The sequence below is a fragment of the Heterodontus francisci genome, chromosome 10 (assembly GCF_036365525.1).
Source record: "Heterodontus francisci isolate sHetFra1 chromosome 10, sHetFra1.hap1, whole genome shotgun sequence".
Classification (NCBI taxonomy): Eukaryota; Metazoa; Chordata; class Chondrichthyes; order Heterodontiformes; family Heterodontidae; genus Heterodontus; species Heterodontus francisci.
Window position 1 is genome coordinate 86,224,066 of NC_090380.1, and position 23,281 is coordinate 86,247,346.

Below are 23,281 nucleotides of genomic sequence, written 5' to 3' on the forward strand. Positions count from 1 at the left end.
CTCGGAGTTGTGAGTCCTGCCTGAGCCTGGCTGACAGCACAAAATAGTGCAATAAAGAAAATACTAAAAATACCTGAGGGCATTCTTCTCATCATAATTCACATACAGATTTTAAACTTATTTTTATAGCAACACCTTATCAAACAAACATTCAAGCAGCTATGAAACTTAATAATAACTAGAAGAGACTTTAAGCTGTTTGAAAATCAGTAATTGCTGCATCAATGCCGAAGAAATAAAATGGAAAGATTGAAGGCAATATCTGAAGAGTTTTTGTTATGGGTCTTTGAGCTCACTGTAGAATCCTTGCTAGTAGGTAGGTCTTGCTTTTCACTGGGGCCCAGTATTCTTCTTAAACCTTGTTCACTGTAGGAGACTTTTCTCTCTTGGAGTACCTGTGTCTTTAGTGGGTTTTTGGAGTTCCCTGAGAAAGAGTTGGGGGCAGGCGGACAGGCAGGAGGTCTTTTTCAGTCCAAGAGCAAAGAGTTTTCTGCCCAAACTGTTTGTAAAAATTCAAAATACTCAAGTTGCCCAGTAGATTAGTCATGTGACTAGCTGGTTTAACCATGTCCGTTTGTGTATTGTATTGGAGCAGGGGACTGCTTCTTTGTTCCCAAACACTGTCTGTTAATATGCAAAAATTTCTTTCCAGCCAGAAGCATGGCAACCCCTTGTCACAGGCCTTCTCTTCTTCCCAGCAACAATTTGAAATTTAATATCCATGTGGCAAAATTAGTGTGCCTCATTCTTGGCAGGTGGGGGCCTGCATGACACTCACCAAAGGAGTAACACTGCTGGTTGTTATTTCCGCATTTATATTAGACAGGTTCAGCAACATAACTATTTATTTCCCATCTGTTCTTAATAATAGATTACTGCAACAGAGTATCAAAGTGCATACAAAACAGTAGATCCACAGCTAGATGCACATAAATGTAATCTTACTGGCATTTCATAATGTTTTGCAATATTTGGCAGGTAAACAGCCAACATCAGTATAAACACAGGGAATAGAAAAGCATCAATATTAGGCAATAACTCAATGCCACTGACTTCTGCAATATAGTTTAGTGATAACAGATCCACATTCTCAGGACAGAGTTTCCACTTCAATATTAGAAATTAAACTATGGTTTAAAATAGCAAAGTCTTAATCACAACATAAATGCATAATGGATTCAACAGCTCAGGAGTCTGCCCCACACATTCATCCTAAATCCCTTCTCTGCCTCATGCACATGCTCCCCTTTGATAATATTATCACTAGAAATGGTAGCAGTATTCACACGCACACCAATGATACCCAATTCTATGTCTCCATCAACTCTCTCGACTTAAAAGCAAAATACTGCAGATGCTAGAAATCTAAAAAAAAAAACAAGAAATGCTGGAAATTCTCAACTGGTCTGGCAGCATCTGTGGAGAAAGAAGCAGAGTTAACTTTTCGGGTTAGTGACCCTTCATCAGAATTGACAAATATTAGAAATATAATAGATTTTAAGCAAATAAAGCAGGTTGGGGCAAGAAATAACAAAAGAGAAGGTGTTGGTAGGACAAGGTCACAGAGAATAACTGACAAGAGGGTCCTGGAGCAAAAGAAAAATATATGTTATAAAAACAAGAAATGCTGGAACCACTCAGCAGGTCTGGCAGCATCTGTGGAATGAGAAGCAGAGTTAACGTTTCGGGTCAGTGACCCTTCTTTGGAGTATTTTGCTTTTATTTTAGTGAAAAATATATGTTAATGGTGTGGTGAAAGACAAAGTGTTAGTACAGAGACGGTGCTAATTGACAGAAAAATGAACAGCCCTGGCCCAAAGCACAAATATAAAAAAGTGGATAGGCACAGAAGAAACAAACTAAACAAACTAAAATAAAACAAATAAAAAATAAAAATGAAAAAATAATGAAAAATAACAAGTATAAAAAGGGGCCCATCATGCTCTGAAATTATTGAATTCAATGTTCAGTCCGGCAGACTATAATGTGCCTAATCGGTAAATGAGATGCTGTTCCTTGAGCTTGCATTGATGTTCACTGGAACACTGCAACAATCCCAGGACAGAGATGTGGGCATGAGAGCAGTGGGGTGTGTTGAAATGTTCAGCAACTGGAAGCTCGGGGTCATGCATTCGGACTGAGCGGAGGTGTTCTGCAAAGCGGTCACCCAGTCTGCGTTTGGTCTTCCCAATGTAGAGGAGACCACATTGTGAACAATAAAAACAGTATACTAAATTGAAAGAAGTACAAGTAAATTGCTGCTTCACCTGAAAGGAGTGTTTGGGACCTTGGATAGGGAGGAGAGAGGAGGTAAAAGGGCAAGTATTACACCTCCTGCAATTGCATGGGAAGGTGCCGTGGGAAAAGGACGAGGTTGTGGGGATAATGGAGATGTGGACCAGGGTGTCACAACGGGATGCTGACAGGGGAGGGGAGGGGAAAATATGTTTGGTAGCAAACGTAGCCCTGTCAACCCTGTAAATTCTTCCTTATTAACAGCTGGAGGTTTGTGCCAGAATTGGAAGAGCTGTCCCACAGATTAGTCAAGCAACAGCCTGAAATAGTCATACTCACAGAATCATACGTTACAATGTGTGATTGACAACATTGTCACCATCCCTGGGTATGTCCTATCCTACTGGCAATACAGACCCCAGAAGAGGTGGCGGCACAGTAGTGTACAGTCAGGAAGGAGTTGCCTTGGGAGTCCTCAACATTGACTCTGGCCCCACGAAGTCTCATGACATCTGGTCAATCGTGGGCAAGGAAACCTCCTGCTTATTACTAACTACCGCCCCCCTTGGCTGATCAATCACTGTTTTTCCATGTTAAACACCATTTGGAAGAAGTAATGAGGGGAACAAGGGCACATCATTTACTCTGGGCGGGGTACTTCAATGTCTATCACCAAGAGTGTCTTAGTAGTACCACTACTGACTTGGGTGGCCGAGTCCTAAAGAACATAACTGCCAGACTGGGTTTGCGACAGGTGGTGAGGGAATCAACAAAAGGGAAAAACCTACTTGACCTCGTCCTCACCAAACAACCTGTCACAGATGCATCTGTCAATGACAGTACTGGTAGGAGTGACCACCGCACAGTCAGATTGAGGATACCCTCCATCGTGTTGTGTGGCACTATCACTGTGCTAATTGGGATAGATTTCAAACAGATTTGCAACTCAAAACTTGGCATCCATGAGGTACTGTGGGCCATCAGCAGCAGCAGCAGACTTGTATTCAACCACAATCTCTAACCTCATGGCCATCAAGTGGGGGGATCAGTCTTGATTCAATGAAGAGTGCAGGAGGGCATGCCAGGAACAGCACCAGGCGTACCTAGAAATGAGATGTCAGCCTGATGAAACTACAACACAGGGCCACTTGCATGCCAAACAGCAGAAGCAGCATGCGATAGATAGTGCTAAGCGATCCCACAAACAGCGGATCAGACCGAAGCTCTGCAGTCCTGCCACATCCAGCCGTGAATGGTGTTGGACAATTAAACAATTGATAGGAGGAGAAGCCTCCACAAATATCCCCATCCTCAATGATGGGGGAGCCCAGCACATCAATGCAACAGGCAAGGCTGAAGCATTTGCAACTGTCATCAGCCAGATGTGCCGAGTAGATGATCCATCTTGGCCTCCTCCTGAGGTCTCCAGCATCACAGATGTCAGTCTTCAGCCAATCTAATTCACGTCATGTGAATTGAAGAAACGGTCGAAGGCACTGGATACTGCAAAGGCTATGGGCTCTGACAACATTCCAGCAATAGTATTGAAGACTTATTCTCCAGAACTAGCCACGCCACTAGCCAAGCTGTTCTAGTACAGCTACAACACTGGCATCTACCCAGAAATGTGGAAAATTGCCCAGGTATATCCTGTCCACAAAAAGCAGGACAAATCCAACCCAGCCCATTATTGCCCTATCAGTCTACTCTCAATCATCAGTAAAGTGATGGAAGGGGTCATCGACAGTGCTATCAAGCAGCACTTACTCAGCAATAACCTGCTCACTGCTGCACAGTTTGGGTTCCGCCAGGGCCACGCAGCTCCTGAACTCATTACAGCCTTGGTCCAAACATGGACAAAACAGCTGAACTCCAGAGGTCAGGTGAGAGTGACTGCCCTTGTCATCAAGGCAGCATTTGAACAAGTATGGCATCAAGGAGCCCTAGCAAAACTGGAGTCAATGGGAATCAGGAGAAAAACTCTCCACCGGTTGCAATTGTACCCAGCACACAGGAAGACGATTGTGGCTGTTGGATGTCAATCATTGAGCTCCAGGACGTCACTGCAGCAGTTCCTCAGGGTAGTGTCCTAGATCCAACCATCTTCAGCTGCTTCATCAATGACCTTCCCTCCATCATAAGGTCAGAACTGGGTATGTTTGCTGATGATTGCACACTGTCCATCAACATTCGTGACTCCTCAGATACTGAAGCAGCCCATGTCCAGGTGCAGCAAGACTGGGACAACATCCAGGCTTGAGTTGATAAGTGGCAAGTAACATTCGCGCTACACAAGTACCAGGCAATGACCATTTCAAACAAGAGAGAATCTAACCATTTCCCCTTGATGTTCAATAGCGGTATCATTGCTGAATCCCCCACTATCAACATCCTGCATGTTATCATTGACCAGAAACTGAACTGGAGTAGCCACATAAATGCTGTGGCTACAAGAGCAGCTCAGAGGCTGGGAATTCTGCAGCGAGTAACTCAGCTCCTGTCTCCCCAAAGCCTGTTCACCATCTACACGGCACAAGTCAGGAGTGTGATGGAATACTCTCCACTTGCCTGGATGGATGCAGCTCCAACAACACTCAAGAAGCTCAACACCATCCAGGACAAAGCAGCCTGCTTGATTGGCAACCCATTCACAACCTTCAACATTTACTCCCTTCACCAGCGACACACAGTGGCAACAGTGTGTACCATCTACAAAATGCACTGCAGCAACTCACCAAGTCTTCTTAGACAGCACCTTCCAAGCCCTTACCTCTTCCACCTAGAAGGACAAGGGTTGCAGATGCATGGGAACACCACCACCTGCAAGTTTCCCTCCAAGTCACACACCATCCTGAACAGGAAATATATTGACGTTTCTTCATTGTTGCTGGATCAAAATCCCAGAACGCCCGTTCCATCAGCGCTGTTGGTGAGCCAGCACCAGATGGACTGCAGCAGTTCTCAACATCACCTTCTCAGAGCAATTAGGGATGGGCAACAAATGCTGGCCTTACCAGCAATGCCACATAACCTGAGACAAATAATTAAAAACCTTCCTCCTTTCTTGCTTCCTGGATTGCCCCTCCCCCATTCACCTCACAACCTGGAACTAAACACATGGGATAATAGGACCAAACTCTTATCATTGCATGATTCAAGGCACTGATACAACACTGCACTATGCCACTGGGTCACCTGTTAATAAGGTGAGACACAAAATACATACAGTGAATGAATTTGTTACATGTTACATCCCATAATAACAAGAACACTGCAACGTTGACACAAAGTACTTACACTCACATTAAAATCACATCTGAGCTTGTTAATTTTTGGGGATAACTATAGTTTTCTATGAAACCACAAATAACAATCAGGTTACACAGAATCCGCCTGGGCTCTTGCTTCTCTCCTGTCTTGTAGTTCATGTAGATTGTTATCTATTTTCAAACTGTCTGCCCCGAAACCATGGGAGGCCTGTGAAGGAATCATAGCAGATCCACGAGATCTTCAAATTTCTGTCCTTAATTAGATCCGTTGACTTACTTGAAAATTATTCACATAGCTGTACACTAACAAAATATATTTTCCACCATAATTGTATCATTCTCCGTTGAATAGATGACCCTGGGTCACAGAATCCAGGACAAGGGACATTTCAATACTTAGAGATTTCCAGCAACTGTGTTCAGATTGACAGGAGACCCCCAGACAGAAACATTTGAAAACCGCTGCTGTATTCGAGAATCTTTGTTACCTCCCAGACTCTGATCACCGAACTGCACCACCTACCAGGAAGTTTAGTTTAGTGATACAGCACTGAAACAGGCCCTTCGGTCCACCAAGTCTGTGCCGACCATCAACCACCCATTTTCATACTAATCCTACACTAATTCCATATTCCTACCACATCCCCACCTGTCCCTATATTTCCCTACCACCTACCTATACTAGGGGCAATTGCTAATGGCCAATTTACCTATCAACCTGCAAGTCTTTGGCATGTGGGAAGAAACCAGAGCACCCGGAGGAAATCCACGCAGACACAGGGAGAACTTGCAAACTCCACACAGGCAGTACGCAGAATTGAACCCAGGTCACTGGAGCTGTGAGGCTGCGGTGCTAACCACTGCGCCACTGTGCTGCCATTGTTCAATTTTAAAATTATCAATAATGAAACAAAAAAGCTCAGACCTTGTCTTAAAATATTAGTAGTTAATGTCTGGATTCAAAAGGAGAATTTTAAACAGGTGGATTAAGGTCAGAAGCAATGTTAAAACAATAAAAATCTGAATCCTGCCTCCAACCCACCCACGTCCAGTTTTAACCGAGGTTGACGGCGGGGTGGGGGTGGGGGTGGGGGGAAATCTCTGACCTCTCTCCCTGCAAAAGCTTTTGATCTTCGCCCATGATCTTCACACTCCCCTTTGGACATATTTTATAAACACATTAAAAAATAATTAAAACTTTACCTTTTTAACATAGAAGCCTGAACAGTGAGTCCCCGGCAGTATTGAATCATCTATAATTTGAAATCATTTCCCTTTCATCGTTGTCCCAGATCAGTTCAGTTCGAACAATGTTTGAAATAGATAAGGATTTATGTTCTGACGTGTCTCGCCACACCCTTCCAGAACAACCTTCGAGCAATAAGACATACTTCTTATGTCACATCAGAAAATAAACACCTCAGTATTTCTGAGCCATAAGGAGCAATGTTTTTAATAATCTGATTGATTGCCAGTAATTAACAATTAGTGAGTGTAACACATAGCGATGCAACAATAGTTTCCAGCAAATAATGTTCTTGGGTCTGATCAGATTTGTGTATTATTGGCCATTTATTCACACAGATAAGTGGAGACATTCAGCGTATTACTGCAATCACTACAACATGACATTGGTTTTCAAGCAAATGAAAATAAATTGTGTGGTTTTTATTAATCCAGGAAATTAATTGAAGTTGCTTCTTGATTTCTGAGAGAGAAATAGAGGAGGTGATTTTGTACGAATATTTTAGGCACTAAAAAGGTGGGAAAGATGGGTTCTTAATCTGTAACTCCAGTTTAGCCCATGCTCAGTGCAAGACGATATCCTGGTAAAGGAGTTGGAACCAGCACTAAGAACAGCTGCTTGGAGGATCATTGAGGGGCTGATTGACAATTAAATTGCCTGCTAGTGCTGATTAAAGAGGCTGCACTTCATTTTACACCTTACAGGAGCCACCAGCTGAAAACAGAATGGGCACCTTGCTCAGGGTTCCTCTTGCTCTCCATGATGATTTGGAGGCGGAGGTGATGATGCCAGGCAGAGCAGCACCAGCTGAGAAGGGTGGTGAGAAGGGCAAGGCGTGGTCTCAGTCGGAGGCCCTATCCACCCAGGGTATTCAGAAAGCAGGAGTGTTACATTCACATGACAGAAGATCAGTGCGTGAGGAGGCTGCACTTTACCAAGGAGACCACTACAGAGATCTATAGCCTCATGGAATGAAGACTCAGACATTGCAGCAAGGCCAGGACTGCATTGCCTGTGACAGCCAAGGTCACAGTTGCATTTAATTTTTATGTGACTGGAACCTTTCAGGTTGCCACAAGTGATATCAGTCACATCTCACAATTCTCTGTGCCCTCTGTATAAGGGAGGTGTCTACAGCTCTATTTTTTTATTTGTTCATGTGATGTGAGCGTTGCTGGCAAGGCCAGGATTTATTCACCATCCCTAATTGCCCTTGAGAAGATGGTGGTGAGCCGCCTTCTTGAACCACTAGAGTCCATGTGATGTACGTACACAACAGGAGTGGGAGTGGAGGCATGGGGGGGGGGCTGAAAAATTGGAGTGGGCACATGCTCACCTGGAAACCCGATGTCATGACGTTGGTTCTGGATTTTGTCAGCAGTAGGAAAGCTCCAAGACGGTGTTTCCACCACAACGCGGCAGGGCTGCAATTTGAATTGATGAGCAGCGAGGAGGCTTGTATTTTCATTGAATTAAAGCCAGCTTTATTGGGGGGTTTCAGATTTAGTCAACGGCATACGGACACCATGTGCCTTCAGATCCCTGGAAGTTTAAACGTGCCAGCATTGAGGCGAGGCCTCAGTAACACTGCAGGAAGGCAGCCATGGTGAGCAGTGGATAAGGGAAGAGTGGGGAGTAGAGGCCATTGTTGATCTGTGATGCTGGGTTCTCTGCATGAGTGGGCACTGAGGGGCATTAGCACATATTCAGAGGGGAGTAGCAACATGAAGGTCCCAAAGCAAGTTTGTCTCTGTGGAACAGTGCACGGGCGGGGTAAATATCAGCTGGTATGGGTCTCATACACCCCGTCTTTGTGGATCCCTGTGCAGCACAGGCGGCTCCTAGGAAGGGAGGGCCAAGATCTGGCTGGGCCCACCCAAGAAACTCTAATAGGGCAGTGACAGCAGTCGGCCACATCTGTGTCAAAGAGCGTACCAGACTCACCTCAACTACTTCCAAATATCCAAGCAGCAGTCTCAGCAAAGACTGCAACTCTCTAGGGAGGCCATTACCAACTTAAACACTGTGCTGTAGGACGAGCTGCAATCCATGGGCTTCAGTAGACACCCAATGCCTATGGCCCTGGAGATAACTGTGGCACTCAACTTCTACACGTCACATTCTTTCCAGGGATCCACTGGGGACATGTGTGGTGTCTCCCAGGTAGCAGCCCACTGCTGCATCAAGGAGGTGATCAATGCCATATTCATGAGGGACAGTGACTATGTGCATTACCGGACCGGTCCTGACAGTCAGGCGGAGAGAACAATCGACTCCGGAACTATTGCTGGATTCCCCCAGGCACAAGGTGTCATCGACTGCACTCATGTGGCCATCATGGCTCCCACAGAGCAGCCAGCCGCCTTCATTAATAGGAAGAGTGCCATTCCTTCAACGTAAAACTGGTCTGCAACCACCAGAAGTGCATCCTGCAGGTGTGTGCCCACTTCCTGGGAAATAGCCATGAAGCCTGCATACTGTCACAGTTTTTCCGGCCCCCCCCCACTCACTTTCAGGGACGGATTCTCAGGGGACAAAGGCTACCCATTGCAGATATGGCTACTCATGCCTGTGAGGTACCCTCACATTGCAGTAGAGGAGAGATACAAAACCTACCAGAGGCCCACCTGAGTGACCATCAAGCAGGCCATTGGGGTGCTGAAGATGAGAATCCAGTTCTTCGATCGGTTCGGTGGAGCCCTGCAGTATGCCCAAGCTAGGGTCTTGTGTATTGTGGTGGTCTGCTGTGCTCTGCATAATCTAACACAGGAGAGAGGGGAGGGTTTACATGAAGAGGACATGATTGATCACCAGTCCTCATCCGACAAGGACTGAGCAGGCAGTGCTGGATCTTGCTTTGCTTGCTCTGGAGTCCAAGGCCATTGAGAGACGCATAAGGGAGCCACGACAGAAACTCATATACACCTGCTTTCTGACACCATGTTGGTCTCTCAAAATAAAGACTCATCTCACTGTTTTCCGCCTGTCGCCACCTTCCTATCTCACTGCAGTGCTGAGTGCGCAGCTTCAACATGCGCTCTGACACATCTGAGATGCTGACCAAACACGGTCTGTGCCTACACTGGCAGATATTGAGAGAGCGAGGGTGAAGGCTGCATCTCACAAGTCAGCAATGAAAGCAAGAGCTATTTACAGCAATGAATCTGACCCCCTATTTATTACAACAATTAAAGAAACAATGCAAAGGCCACAATTAATACACCTGTGAAGCTCCAGGTGCATTGAGGTGTTCTTCTTTATACACTTTTGTGTGTTTCTACATGGTGTGACCTGTGCACTGGCAGCTGAAGTGGAGGCAGGCTGCTGATCGGGCTGTCCCCTGGCCTGGGATGCCGTTAGCGGGTGTCCTCTGGCTGCCTGAGGCCTGGAGGTCCCCGGCGGACTGCGGGGTTCTTGTACAGGTGCAGGATCCGCCCTCAATCATCATGACTACTGCAGCTGGGGTCACTCAATGAGGGGCTGAGGAGCTTCTGCCCACACTCAGAGTGTCCTGAGGGGAGACCCGAGCTATGGAGTTCAGCTTCTCCTCCTCTCTTTCAAGGTTCACTTGCAGCTCCCTGCTAACCTGAGACAGATGAGGACCTGGAGGAGACTCCAGGCGCCCCATCACTCTTCACTTTGCCACTGCTGCGTTGAGCTCATGGCCAAGGTGATGGTGCAGGTGCAGGTCTGTGCGCATTTGTGGAATGTGGATCTCCATGAAGTTCGCCAACTTCTCGATGGAGGAAGCCATGCGCTCACATGCCTGATTCATGACAGCACTCATGACAAAGATGGACTCCTCCCTTGACCGTTCATGGCTGCACATTGCCTCTGGCATCTTCGCCAAATGTTCCCTGCAACTTCAGCAGGTTCTGTGCTGTCGACACCAGAGGCTCGTCAACAAGCTGGGGCTCAGCCTGGGCCTGGGCATCCACAGTCCTCCGACTGTCAGTGGCCTCAGCTGTCACAGTCTCTGTCAGCTGTTCAGGCACATGTGTGGTGCTCGCACCAGCTTGTGACCCTGAATCTAAGTCTGAGCACACACCCACCGACATGATAGTATCTGCAATGTTGGAGGGTGCAGGGGAATGTGATGGTGCATCTTCTGACTGTTCCTCCTCCTCCTCAGAGGTCGACTGCAGGTCCCCTGTCCCAGCAGCTGAACTTGTCTCCAAAGTGCCATGACCTGCATGAGAGAACACAAACATCTGTGTTAGGATTTTCAGATTTCCTTATGATCTCCATGCATGATGTGGATCTCCAGAAGTGTGCTGGAGGACACATGAACACAATGTCTCCTCGCTCTCTTGTGCAGAGACTCCAATCTCACCATTCGTGATTGCTCGGCCGTCCTGGGCTCCCGCTAGCTTCAGAGCTTCCTCTTCTGCCGACATCAGAGGACACACATCAGGGATCCGACCACCAGTTCTCAATGTCTCCTTGGTGTTATGGTTCCGTTTCTTACACTAGTGGCAGCCCCTCATCCTCTGATGGGGTCTCGCACATGGCTCCTCCCCACGTCTGCTCTCAGGGGTCGTAATAGGGTGAGATCTGAAAGAAGGTGGCCTATCGCTGAGATGGAACTGAGCATCTGACAGAATGTGGTGATGCCTAACCACCTTGCCACCGCCTTTGTGGTCACTCTCTCCCTGTGTAACACTCCCTCCTACATAGCCACATGCAAGCCCCAAAGAGCAAATAGGTATGGAGTACTCACCTTGGCGGAGCAAAGGATGTCATTGACCCTCTTGTGGTACTGGACTCAGTTCCGGGGGGGAGGCTGGTGGGGGGGTGGGGGTGACCCCATGGCTGCTGATCTCCTTTGCGATCTCCATCCAGGCTTGCTTGGTCAGGTGGGAGGATCTCTTCTGTCCATCCCCTGGAAAAAGGATGTCCTGCCTTCCCCGTGTAGTCTGGAGGAGAATCTCCAAGGAGGCATCGCTAAACAGTGGGGCCACCCAGTATCTTGCATTGGACATGGTTTCCTCCGGCTTGGTCCGATCAGTCCGCATTCTTGGTGTAGAGGAGCAGGAATTGCAGCAGCAGCAGCAGCAGAGGGGGGTCCAGGAGTTACAGCAGCTGCAGAGGGGTCCAGCAGCACTCCATGTTCACTGCTTCAGTGAAAAGCATCAGTAGAAGCAAGGCTGGCAGTGCTTTAAAAATGGCACCAGCACCTGCAGTCTGGTCATCTGACATCGCCATCAGTGACTCATAGCCTGCCCCCATCCCACGATAGAACAGGCTCCACACCTTGGTTTTATTAATTAGCTAGCCGCCACGGTAATCGCAATTGGCTGGCCTCACATGTGACATGCGGTGACGGCACCTGATTCCAGTGCCGCCGTTGGGACCAGCAACGTGCTGCTAAGAAGGGAGTTCCAGGATTTTGCCATTCCTTCACTGCTGTGGAGTCAAAATCCTGGAACTGCCTACCTAACAGCACTGTGGGTGATCAACACCACGCGGACAGCCGCAGTTCAAGAGGCAGATCATCACCACTTTCTCAAGGGCAATTAGGGATGGGCAATAAACGTTGGTATTGCCAGCGATGCCCACATCCCATGAATGAATAAACAAAAAGGAGCCACAAGAGGAGGAGCGGGAAGATATAAAGGAGGAGAAAGAGAGGGACCAGAGGGAGCACCAAAGGCTTCCAGGTATATAGGCTGCACCTGGGAGGGATGCTCACCACCACTTGATTGAAGAGCGTTTTTAAGAATCCTGCTTCACGTCAGTATCCAGAGCATTGATGCAAGTGAAGGGTGGTGAGTGGGTGGGGTTTGGAAGGTTGCATCATCAGAACCATGTGCCTGTTTTTCATATGGACAAAACTGCTCATTATTCTATTATTAACACTCTCTCTGGGCTAATGCTAATGCTCACCACGAGCATTAACACACTCTTTGCCTTTGTCCCAGGACAGCTTTGTTATTTAATCTCTCCTGCCCTCTGTCCTATCACACACCTTCCCTTTTGTTCTCTTTCCCACAGCCTCATGTGATGATGGCTCCAGGAAAATGGTAAGGGCAATCAAGGGAATGATAACAGGTCTGCAGAAGATAGAAGATTTATTGGATTGACTGGGTGTTTACATAAGGCTAATGTGAGATGCACATCAGGAAAAAAGACAGAGGCGCAAGGGGAGAGCCAACTGTGCAACAGCCCCAACAAACAAATTTCTCTGCAGCACCTGTGGAAGAGCCTGTCACTCCAGAATTGGCCTTTATAGCCACTCCAGGCGCTGCTTCACAAACCACTGACCACCTCCAGGCGCGTATCCATTGTCTCTCGAGATAAGGAGGCCCAAAAGAAAGAAATGTGAGATGCACCTGCCTTGCTTGTATCACATGTCTCCTTGACTGTTGTCTCTCAGGATCTCCATCCTGTTGTGCCTAGTCAGCACCCCCTCCATATCCTCATTGTTGGACAAGGCATCATGATTCACAAGATGCTCATTATTCAAAGTTTCTCCCCTTTCTAGCACCAGGTTATGCAGAGCACAGCACACCATCACAATATTCGAGTACCTTAATGGGCCATATTGAAGGGGCTACCAATTCTATCAAGGCATTGGAGCTGCATTTTCAGAAGGCTCGATGGCCACTCGAATTGTGTCATGGTAAATGTATTTTTCATCTACATCTGTGCAGGCGGCAGGCAGCAGATTTTTGGTTGACTTCCTGTTGCACTGCACTTAAGTCGGGGACGGGAAAGGCCGAAGACAGCCTTTCAGCCCAGAGGCCAATTCAGGCCCTTAGGTGGCTATAGTATATATTGTTATATTATCGGTTAAGTAATGAGCTAGGAACTAATTGTTATGCTTAAGTGTTCCAAGGTGGCCACATTCACAGCTGCATGAGAGAGTCATGTGACATGTAACAGGACACCAGCCTAGAACAGTCCTTACCAGACAGCATGGAAGCTGAATGGAATAAACAAAGAGCTCCAGCCTTTCCAAGTCTGAAGTGTGATTAGTTCTAACATATTGGAACCAGAAGACAACCAGGAGACATCATATGGTGGCAGCGAGTGTCTGTGAGTAAACCTAAAACATTTTAAACAAATTTAATGCTGAATTATTGGGACAAATTGACTCAAATTAGTGTCAGAGAGAGAAAAAGAAAAAACTGCGTGAATCGTGGGAAAACAAAAAATGAAATGTCACCTGGCACAGCAATGAATATACAGCTACAGCCCATAATGAATTGGGAAGCTGATAATGTCGTAGAGGTATTTGAGAAGTTTAAACAAAAGCGCAGATTGACATTTAGTTTCTTAAAAGGCACTAGTGAATAGGAGAGGGTCAGCTATATCCTTCTGTGGGCAGGAGATAAAGGATTAAATTTATTTAACATCAGGTACTGAATGAAAAGGACAGCAGAAACCCAGGTAAGATTTTTGCAAGATTCAGCACCCATCTCCAGCCAAAATCAAATCATCAGATATACCGATCTGATTTACCTCAGATAAAACTAGGTGAGCCTATTGACAATTTTGTAACAAGATTAAAAATGCAGCCAGAAAATGTAAATTTAAGGACACAGATGAAAAGCTGATAGATCAGTTAATTTGGGGTTCTGCACATCCTGAAGTATAGAAAGCACTAATTGGAAAGGACAAGCTCACAATATCGCGAGCTATAGACACTGTCAGAGCACATGAAGCCATGAGCAGACAGATGAAAACACTGTATACCCAAACCTTCAGTTTAGCCAAGAGAAAGGCAGCAGGGTTGATGCAGTGAAAGAACAACAAAAGAATGTACACCGAACAGAGAGGAAGACATGTAGGAGATGTGGATGACAACATGAATTTGCAGACAGTAGGAAATGTCCCGCATATGGATCAATCTGCAGAGCTTGTGGAAAGAGAGGGACACAGCCCAAGGAGCGGAGCAGGGGAAAAACTGAAAAATAACATCAGAGTGATGTCACAATCATCAGAGAGAGCAGGGAAGAAGCTACCTGTTTGGTGAGTATCTGGTAAGTGATTAATGTCCATTCTAATCCTAACGTTTAGAATAGTAAAGGAACCGGTGGTAAGCTTACTAAAATATATTAAAGAAAAGGAAAATAAAACAAATAATTGAATAAAATAATTAAGTAGTCAATTAAAACACATTAATGATGGCAGGACAGGTGATGTGGCATGGCTGCAGCATGTGGGAGCTCCTGGATGCCAGTGTGATCCAGGGCAAACACTTCATCATTAAGTGTTTGTGGTTCTAAGAGCTTCGGCTCAAAGTCATTGAACTGGAGTCCGAGCTGCAGACACTGTGACACATCAGGAAGGGGGAAAGTTACCTGGACATTTTGTACCAGGAGGCGGTCACAACCCTTGGGATAGTGTCTTCTGCTTTGGTCAGTGGTCAGGGACAGGAGAGTGTTGCTGCAGCTGAGGCAGGGAAGCGGACCCAGAGGGCAGGAGTACAGTAGCCTCAGCCTTTGCAATTGTCCAACAGGTTTGACTCTCTTTCAGCTTGTTGGATGAGAGTGGGGGCTTGTTGGATGAGAGTGGGGGCTGCAGGGTGGATGAGCAACCTGACCATAGTATCATGGTACAGGAAGCCATCCAAGTGAAGGGAGAAAAAAGGAATGTAGTGGTAGTAGGGGACAGTATAGTTAGGGGGATTGAAACTGTTTAGTTTAGTTTAGTTTAGTTTAGTTTAGAGATACAGCACTGAAACAGGCCCTTCGGCCCACCGAGTCTGTGCCGACCATCAACCACCCATTTATACTAATCCTACACTAATTCCATATTCCTACCACATCCCCACCTGTCCCTATATTTCCCTACCACCTACCTATACTAGGGGCAATTTATAATGGCCAATTAACCTATCACCCTGCAAGTCTTTTGGCATGTGGGAGGAAACAGGAGCACCCGGAGGAAACCCACGCAGACACAGGGAGAACTTGCAAACTCCACACAGGCAGTACCCAGAATTGAACCCGGGTCGCTGTAGCTGTGAGGCTGCGGTGCTAACCACTGTGCCACTCGTGTTCTCTGCAATAAAGAGTGAGAGTCCAGATGGCTGTGTTGCCTGCCCGGTATCAGGGTTCGCGACATCTGTTCAGGGCTAGAGAGAAACTTACAGTGGGTGGTGGAGGATCTAGTTGTCGTGGTCCATGTAGGTACCAACGACAGAGGCAGGACAAGGAAAGAGGTTCTGCATAGTCAGTATGAGGAACTAGGCACCAAATTAAGAAGCAGAACCTCAAAGATAAAAATCTCTGGATTATTACCTGAGCCATCTGCAAATTGGCATAGGACAAATAAGATTAGAGAAATGAATGTGTGGCTCAAAGACTGGTGTGGTAGACGTGGGTTCTGGTTCATGAGGCACTGGCACCAGTACTGGGGAAAGTGGTGGCTGTACCGTTGGGACAGTCTACACCTGAATCGTGCTGGGGCCAGTATTCTAGCCAGCCGCATACCTAGGGAAGTAGAGAGAGTTTTAAACTGAGTAGTGGGGGCAAGGGATCAAATTTGGAAAAATATGGTAAATCAAGGAGTAGAGACAAGGCAAGAGAGAAAGGTATTAATATGGGAAATGATAAACAGATTGTGACAGAAAGGGACAAAGCATACAAATCTAAGAGTAAATGAACAGATAAGGCTAGACGTTACAAAAATAGAAAAAGGACACAACTAAAGACGCTGTATCTGAATGCACGTCGCATTCGAAACAAAACAGATGAATTGAAAGTGCAAATAGAAATAAATAAGTATGATCAGATGGCCATTACAGAGACATGGCTGCAGGACAACATAGATTGGGACCTGAATATTGAAGGAAACATGGCATTTAGGAAGGACAGGAAGCTAGGAAATTGTAGAGGGGTAGCTCTGTTAATTTATGATGGTATTGGCGCAATAGAGAGGGATGACCTAAGTTCAGGAGACCAGGATGTAGAAGCGGTTTGGGTAGAGATGAGAAATCATAAAGGCAAGAAGTCACTTGTAGGAGTCATGTACAGGCCACCTAACATTAACCACACTGCGGGATGGGTATAAAGGAAGAAATAATGGCAGCTTGTCAGAAAGGTACAGTGATAATTATGGAGGATTTTAATCTACATACAGACTGGAAAAATCAGATGGGCAGAGGCAGCCTAGATGAGGAGTACATAGAATGTTTTCAGGATAATTTATTGGAACAATATGTTCTGGAGCCAAGCAGAGAGCAGGTTAGACTAGACCTGGTATTGTGCAACGAGATAGGAATGATTAATGACCTCATAGTTAAGGCACCCCTAGGTAGCAGCGATCATAGTATGATTGAATTTTACATTCCATTTGAGGGAGAGAGGAGTGGGTCCAAGACTAGTATTTTAAACTTAAATAAGGGCAATTATGAGGGCATGAAAGCTGAACTAGCTAAAGTGAACTGGCAAATCAGGTTAAGGGATAGGCCAATAGAGATGCAGTGGCAGGCATTTAAGGGGATATTTCAGAATACACAGAATAGATACATTTCAACGAGAAAGAAAAATTCCAAGGGTGAGACCCATCATCCATGGTTAACTAAAACAGTTAAAGGTAGTATTGAAGAAAAAGCCGATAATTTCACAAAGATGGGCAGGTCAGAAGATTGGACAGAATATAAAAAAACAGGGAAGAAGGACTAAAAGATTGATAAGGAAGGTAAAATTAGCGTACAAATGAAAGTTAGCTAGAAATATAAAGACAGATATTAAGAGCTTCTATAGATAATTTAAAAAAGAAGAGTTAACAAAGTGAGTGTTGGTCCTATAAAAAGTGTGTCTCGGGAATGAATGATGGATAATAAGGAGATGGCAGATGAATTGAACAGATATTTTGCATCGCTCTTCACTACTGAGGATACAAGTAACATCCCAGTATTAGCTGTAAGTCAGGAAATGGAAGGCAGGGAGGAACTCAGGAAAATTACAATCACCAGGGAAGTGGTACTGAACAAATTGTTGGAGCTGCTGGCTGACAAGTCCCCGGGTCTTGATGGACTTCATCCAAGGGTCTTAAAAGAAGTGGCTAGTGAGATAGTTGATGCGTTAGTTTTAATTTTCCAAAATTCCCTAGATTCGGGGATGGTTCCTTTAGATTGGAAAATAGCGAATGTAACTACTTTATTCAAAAAGGGAGGGAGACAGAAAGCAGGAAACTACAGGCCAGTTAGCTTAACATCTGTCTGAGGGAAAATGTTAGAAGCTATTATTAAAGATGTTATAGCAGGGCATTTACAAAAATTCAAGGTAATCAGGCAGAGTCAACATGGTTTTGTGAAAGGGAAATCATGTTTAACCATTTTATTGGAGTTCTTTGCGGGAGTTACATGTGCTGTGGGTAAAGGGGATGTATTGTACTTAGATTTCCAGAAGGCATTTCATAAGGTACCACATCAAAGGTTATTGCAGAAAACCATTCAGATCAGGAAGAATGTAAGAAATAATCCCACAATGATGTAACAAGTAGTATGCCACAGGGATCTGTGCTGGGGCCTCAACTTTTTACAATTTATATAAATTACTTTGATGAAGAGACCGAAGATAAGGTTGCTAAATTTGCTGATGACACGAAGATAGGTAGGAAAGTAACTCGTGAAGAGGACATAAGGAGACTACAAAGGGATATAGATAGGTTAAGTGAGTGGGGAAAGACCTGGCAAATGGAGTATAATGTGGGAAAGTGTGAAATTGTCCACTTTGGCAGGAAGAATAAAAAAGCATATTATCTAAATGGTGAGAGATTGCAGAGCTCTGAGATACAGAGGGATTTGGATGTCCTAGTGTATCAATCATAAAAGGTTAGTATGTAGGTACAGCACGTAATTTGGACAGCTAATAGAATGTTATCATTTATCGCGAGGGGAATTGAATACAAAAGTAGGGAGGTTATGCTTCAGCTATACAGGGCATTGGTGAGACCACATCTGGAGTATTGTGTACAGTACTGGTCTCCTTATTTAAGGAAGGATTTAAATACGTTGGAGGCAGTACGGAGACGGTTTACAAGACTAATACCTGGAATGGGTGGGCTGTCTTATGAGGCGAAAGCCGGAACATGGGGCAAAAGCTGGAACAGGCTACTGAGTTGGATGATCAGCCATGATCATAATGAATGGCGGAGCAGGCTCAAAGGACCGAATGGCCTACTCCTGCTACTATTTTCTATGTTTCTATGAAAGATTGGACAGGCTAGGCTTGTATCCATTGGAATTTAGAAGAGTAAGAGGTGACTTGATTGAAACATATAAAATCCTGAGGATTCTTGACAGGGTGGATGTGGAAAGGATGTTTCCCCTTGTTAGAGAATCTCGAGCTAGGGGTCACTGTTTAAAAATAAGGGGTCACCCATTTAAGACAGAGATGAGGAGAAATTTTTTCTCTCAGATGTTGTGAGTCTTTGGAATTCTCCTCCTCAAAAGGCAGTGGAAGCAGAGTCTTTGAATATTTTTAAGGCCGAGGTAGATAGATTCTTGATAAGCAAGCGGGTGTAAGGTTATAGACAATAGGTGGAAATGTGCGTAATCAGTTCAGCCATGAATTTATTGAATGGTGGAGCAGGCTCGAGGTGTTGAGTGGCCTATTCCTGCTCCTAATTTGTATGTTTGTCACCAACTCGTTCTTTCACACTAAACCCTGTCACCAGGTTTCATGGAGGCACCCAAGATCACGTCGTTGGCACCAGCTAGACCTCATTGTCACAAGGCGAGCCGCCTTAAACAGTGTTCAAATCACACGCAGCTTCCACAGTGCGGACTGCGACACCGACCACTCCCTGGTGTGCAGCAAGGTTAGACTCAGACCAAAGAAGTTGCATCATTCCAAGCAGAAGGGCCACCCGCGCATCAACACGGGCAGAATTTCTCACCCACAGCTGTTACAAAAATTTCTAAATTCACTTGTAACAGCCCTTCAAAACACTCCCACAGGGGATGCTGAGACCAAGTGGGCCCACATCAGAGACGCCATCTATGAGTCAGCTTTGACCACCTACGGCAAAAGTGCGAAGAGAAATGCAGACTGGTTTCAATCTCATAATGAAGAGCTGGAACCTGTCATAGCCGCTAAGCGCATTGCACTGTTGAACTACAAGAAAGCCCCCAGCGATTTAACATCCGCAGCACTTAAAGCAGCCAGAAGTACTGCACAAAGAACAGCTAGGCGTTGCGCAAACGACTACTGGCAACACCTATGCAGCCATATTCAGCTGGCCTCAGACACCGGAAACATCAGAGGAATGTATGATGGCATGAAGAGAGCTCTTGGGCCAACCATCAAGAAGATCACCCCCCTCAAATCTAAATCGGGGGACATAATCACTGACCAACGCAAACAGATGGACCGCTGGGTTGAGCACTACCTAGAACTGTACTCCAGGGAGAATGCTGTCACTGAGACTGCCCTCAATGCAGCCCAGCCTCTACCAGTCATGGATGAGCTGGACATACAGCCAACCAAATCGGAACTCAGTGATGCCATTGATTCCCTAGCCAGCGGAAAAGCCCCTGGGAAGGACAGCATTACCCCTGAAATAATCAAGAGTGCCAAGCCTGCTATACTCTCAGCACTACATGAACTGCTATGCCTGTGCTGGGACGAGGGAGCAGTACCCCAGGACATGCGCGATGCCAACATCATCACCCTCTATAAAAACAAAGGTGACCGCGGTGACTGCAACAACTACCGTGGAATCTCCCTGCTCAGCATAGTGGGGAAAGTCTTTGCTCGAGTCACTCTGAACAGGCTCCAGAAGCTGGCCGAGCGCGTCTACCCTGAGGCACAGTGTGGCTTTCGTGCAGAGAGATCGACTATTGACATGCTGTTCTCCCTTCGTCAGATACAGGAGAAATGCCGTGAACAACAGATGCCCCTCTACATTGCTTTCATTGATCTCACCAAAGCCTTTGACCTCGTCAGCAGACGTGGTCTCTTCAGACTACTAGAAAAGATCGGATGTCCACCAAAGCTACTAAGTATCATCACCTCATTCCATGACAATATGAAAGGCACAATTCAACATGGTGGCTCCTCATCAGAGCCCTTTCCTATCCTGAGTGGTGTGAAACAGGGCTGTGTTCTCGCACCCACACTTTTTGGGATTTTCTTCTCCCTGCTGCTTTCACATGCGTTCAAATCCTCTGAAGAAGGAATTTTCCTCCACACAAGATCAGGGGGCAGGTTGTTCAACCTTGCCCGTCTAAGAGCGAAGTCCAAAGTATGGAAAGTCCTCATCAGAGAACTCCTCTTTGCTGACGATGCTGCTTTAACATCTCACACTGAAGAATGCCTGCAGAGTCTCATCGACAGGTTTGCGTCTGCTTGCAATGAATTTGGCCTAACCATCAGCCTCAAGAAAACGAACATCATGGGGCAGGATGTCAGAAATGCTCCATCCATCAATATTGGTGACCACGCTCTGGAAGTGGTTCAAGAGTTCACCTACCTAGGCTCAACTATCACCAGTAACCTGTCTCTAGATGCAGAAATCAACAAGCGCATGGGTAAGGCTTCCACTGCTATGTCCAGACTGGCCAAGAGAGTGTGGGAAAATGGCGCACTGACACGGAACACAAAAGTCCGAGTGTATCAGGCCTGTGTCCTCAGTACCTTGCTCTACGGCAGCGAGGCCTGGACAACGTATGCCAGCCAAGAGCGACGTCTCAATTCATTCCATCTTCGCTGCCTTCGGAGAATACCTGGCATCAGGTGGCAGGACTATATCTCCAACACAGAAGTCCTTGAAGCGGCCAACATCCCCAGCTTATACACACTACTGAGTCAGCGGCGCTTGAGATGGCTTGGCCATGTGAGCCGCATGGAAGATGGCAGGATCCCCAAAGACACATTGTACAGCGAGCTCGCCACTGGTATCAGACCCACCGGCCGTCCATGTCTCCGTTATAAAGACGTCTGCAAACGCGACATGAAATCGTGTGACATTGATCACAAGTCGTGGGAGTCAGTTGCCAGCATTCGCCAGAGCTGGCGGGCAGCCATAAAGACAGGGCTAAATTGTGGCGAGTCGAAGAGACTTAGTAGTTGGCAGGAAAAAAGACAGAGGCGCAAGGGGAGAGCCAACTGTGCAACAGCCCCAACAAACAAATTTCTCTGCAGCACCTGTGGAAGAGCCTGTCACTCCAGAATTGGCCTTTATAGCCACTCCAGGCGCTGCTTCACAAACCACTGACCACCTCCAGGCGCGTATCCATTGTCTCTCGAGATAAGGAGGCCCAAAGAAAGAATGTTCATATAAAGACCAATCACTGGGAAATGATGTGCAGAACTAGGCAAGACGAGTCAGCAGAGCCAGAGTAATAGGGTCAATGAGTAGTAAAAGAAACCAAAACATCCATATCCTGGAAAATGGCGATGGGTTTGACAACATGATAGACATAGAAACCATACAATTGTACGAAATGTCTGGATGTGACAGTTCTTGAAGAGTCAATGGCCTGAAACGTTAACTCTGCTTCTTTCTCCACAGATGCTTCCAGACCTGCTGAGTATTTCCAGCATTTCTTGTTTTTATTTCAGATTTCCAGCATCTGCAGTATTTTACTTTTATTACAAGAAGAGAAATGATGTTGGCAGATGCCTTATCTCGGTTGTCGCTATAGGAGAAACACGAGAAAGAAGATCTAGGTTTAAAGATTCATCACCTAGTAAATGTAACACCACTGAAACGGAGTCAAATTAGAGATGAGACCAGCAAAGACAAGGAGTTAGAGATGTTGTCTCAGCAAGTGATCGAGGGATGACCTAATAAGATACAGCAAACACAGCCAGCAATACAGCAGTACTGGTCTATCAGAGATGACATCTCACTGGAAGATGGTGTTCTGATAGCTGGATCCAGAATAATCAAACCCAAAACAGTGCAAGAAGAACTTCTCCAAACGTTACATGAAGGCCACATGGGAATGGAGAAGTGTAAGCTCAGAGCCAGATCAGCTGTGTACTGGATAGGCATATGACAAAGATATCAAAAATAAGGGGGTTAAATTTATGTTGCTGCCGTGGTGATCTCGGCAGCGGCCGTAAACAACGGTGGCCCTCATGTGCAGGCCGAGTTTTGTGGAGCCAATGTGGCGGCTCATTTAAATGGCCAGGGCGGACACCCCCAACCCCGATGAAGTGTAGGGAGTGGGCGGTCTGTCCCTGGCAACAGTGTCAGGCGCCACAGCGCAGTCGCTGATGCCATTTTTAAAGGACCAAACCCTACATTTTAATTTAAATATTTAAAGATATGCACATTTTAAAATTATTTTAAAAAAGTAAATAAATGTTTCTAGCCCCTCTCCCACGCTGCCCCCCACCCCCCCAATAACCATACAGTTCATCCCTTGCTCTCTTCCCAACAAATAAATACTTACCTTGTGTCCTGACCTTCCCTCCCAAAACTTCATAAACTTTTAAATTCAACCCCTTCCCATTATTCCCTACACCAATCAGATGCACTGAAATACTTACCTGCTCCCCCTCCCCACCAGTGTCCCTCATCGGATCTCTGGACAGAGATCCGAAGGCACAGGAGTGCCGGCCAC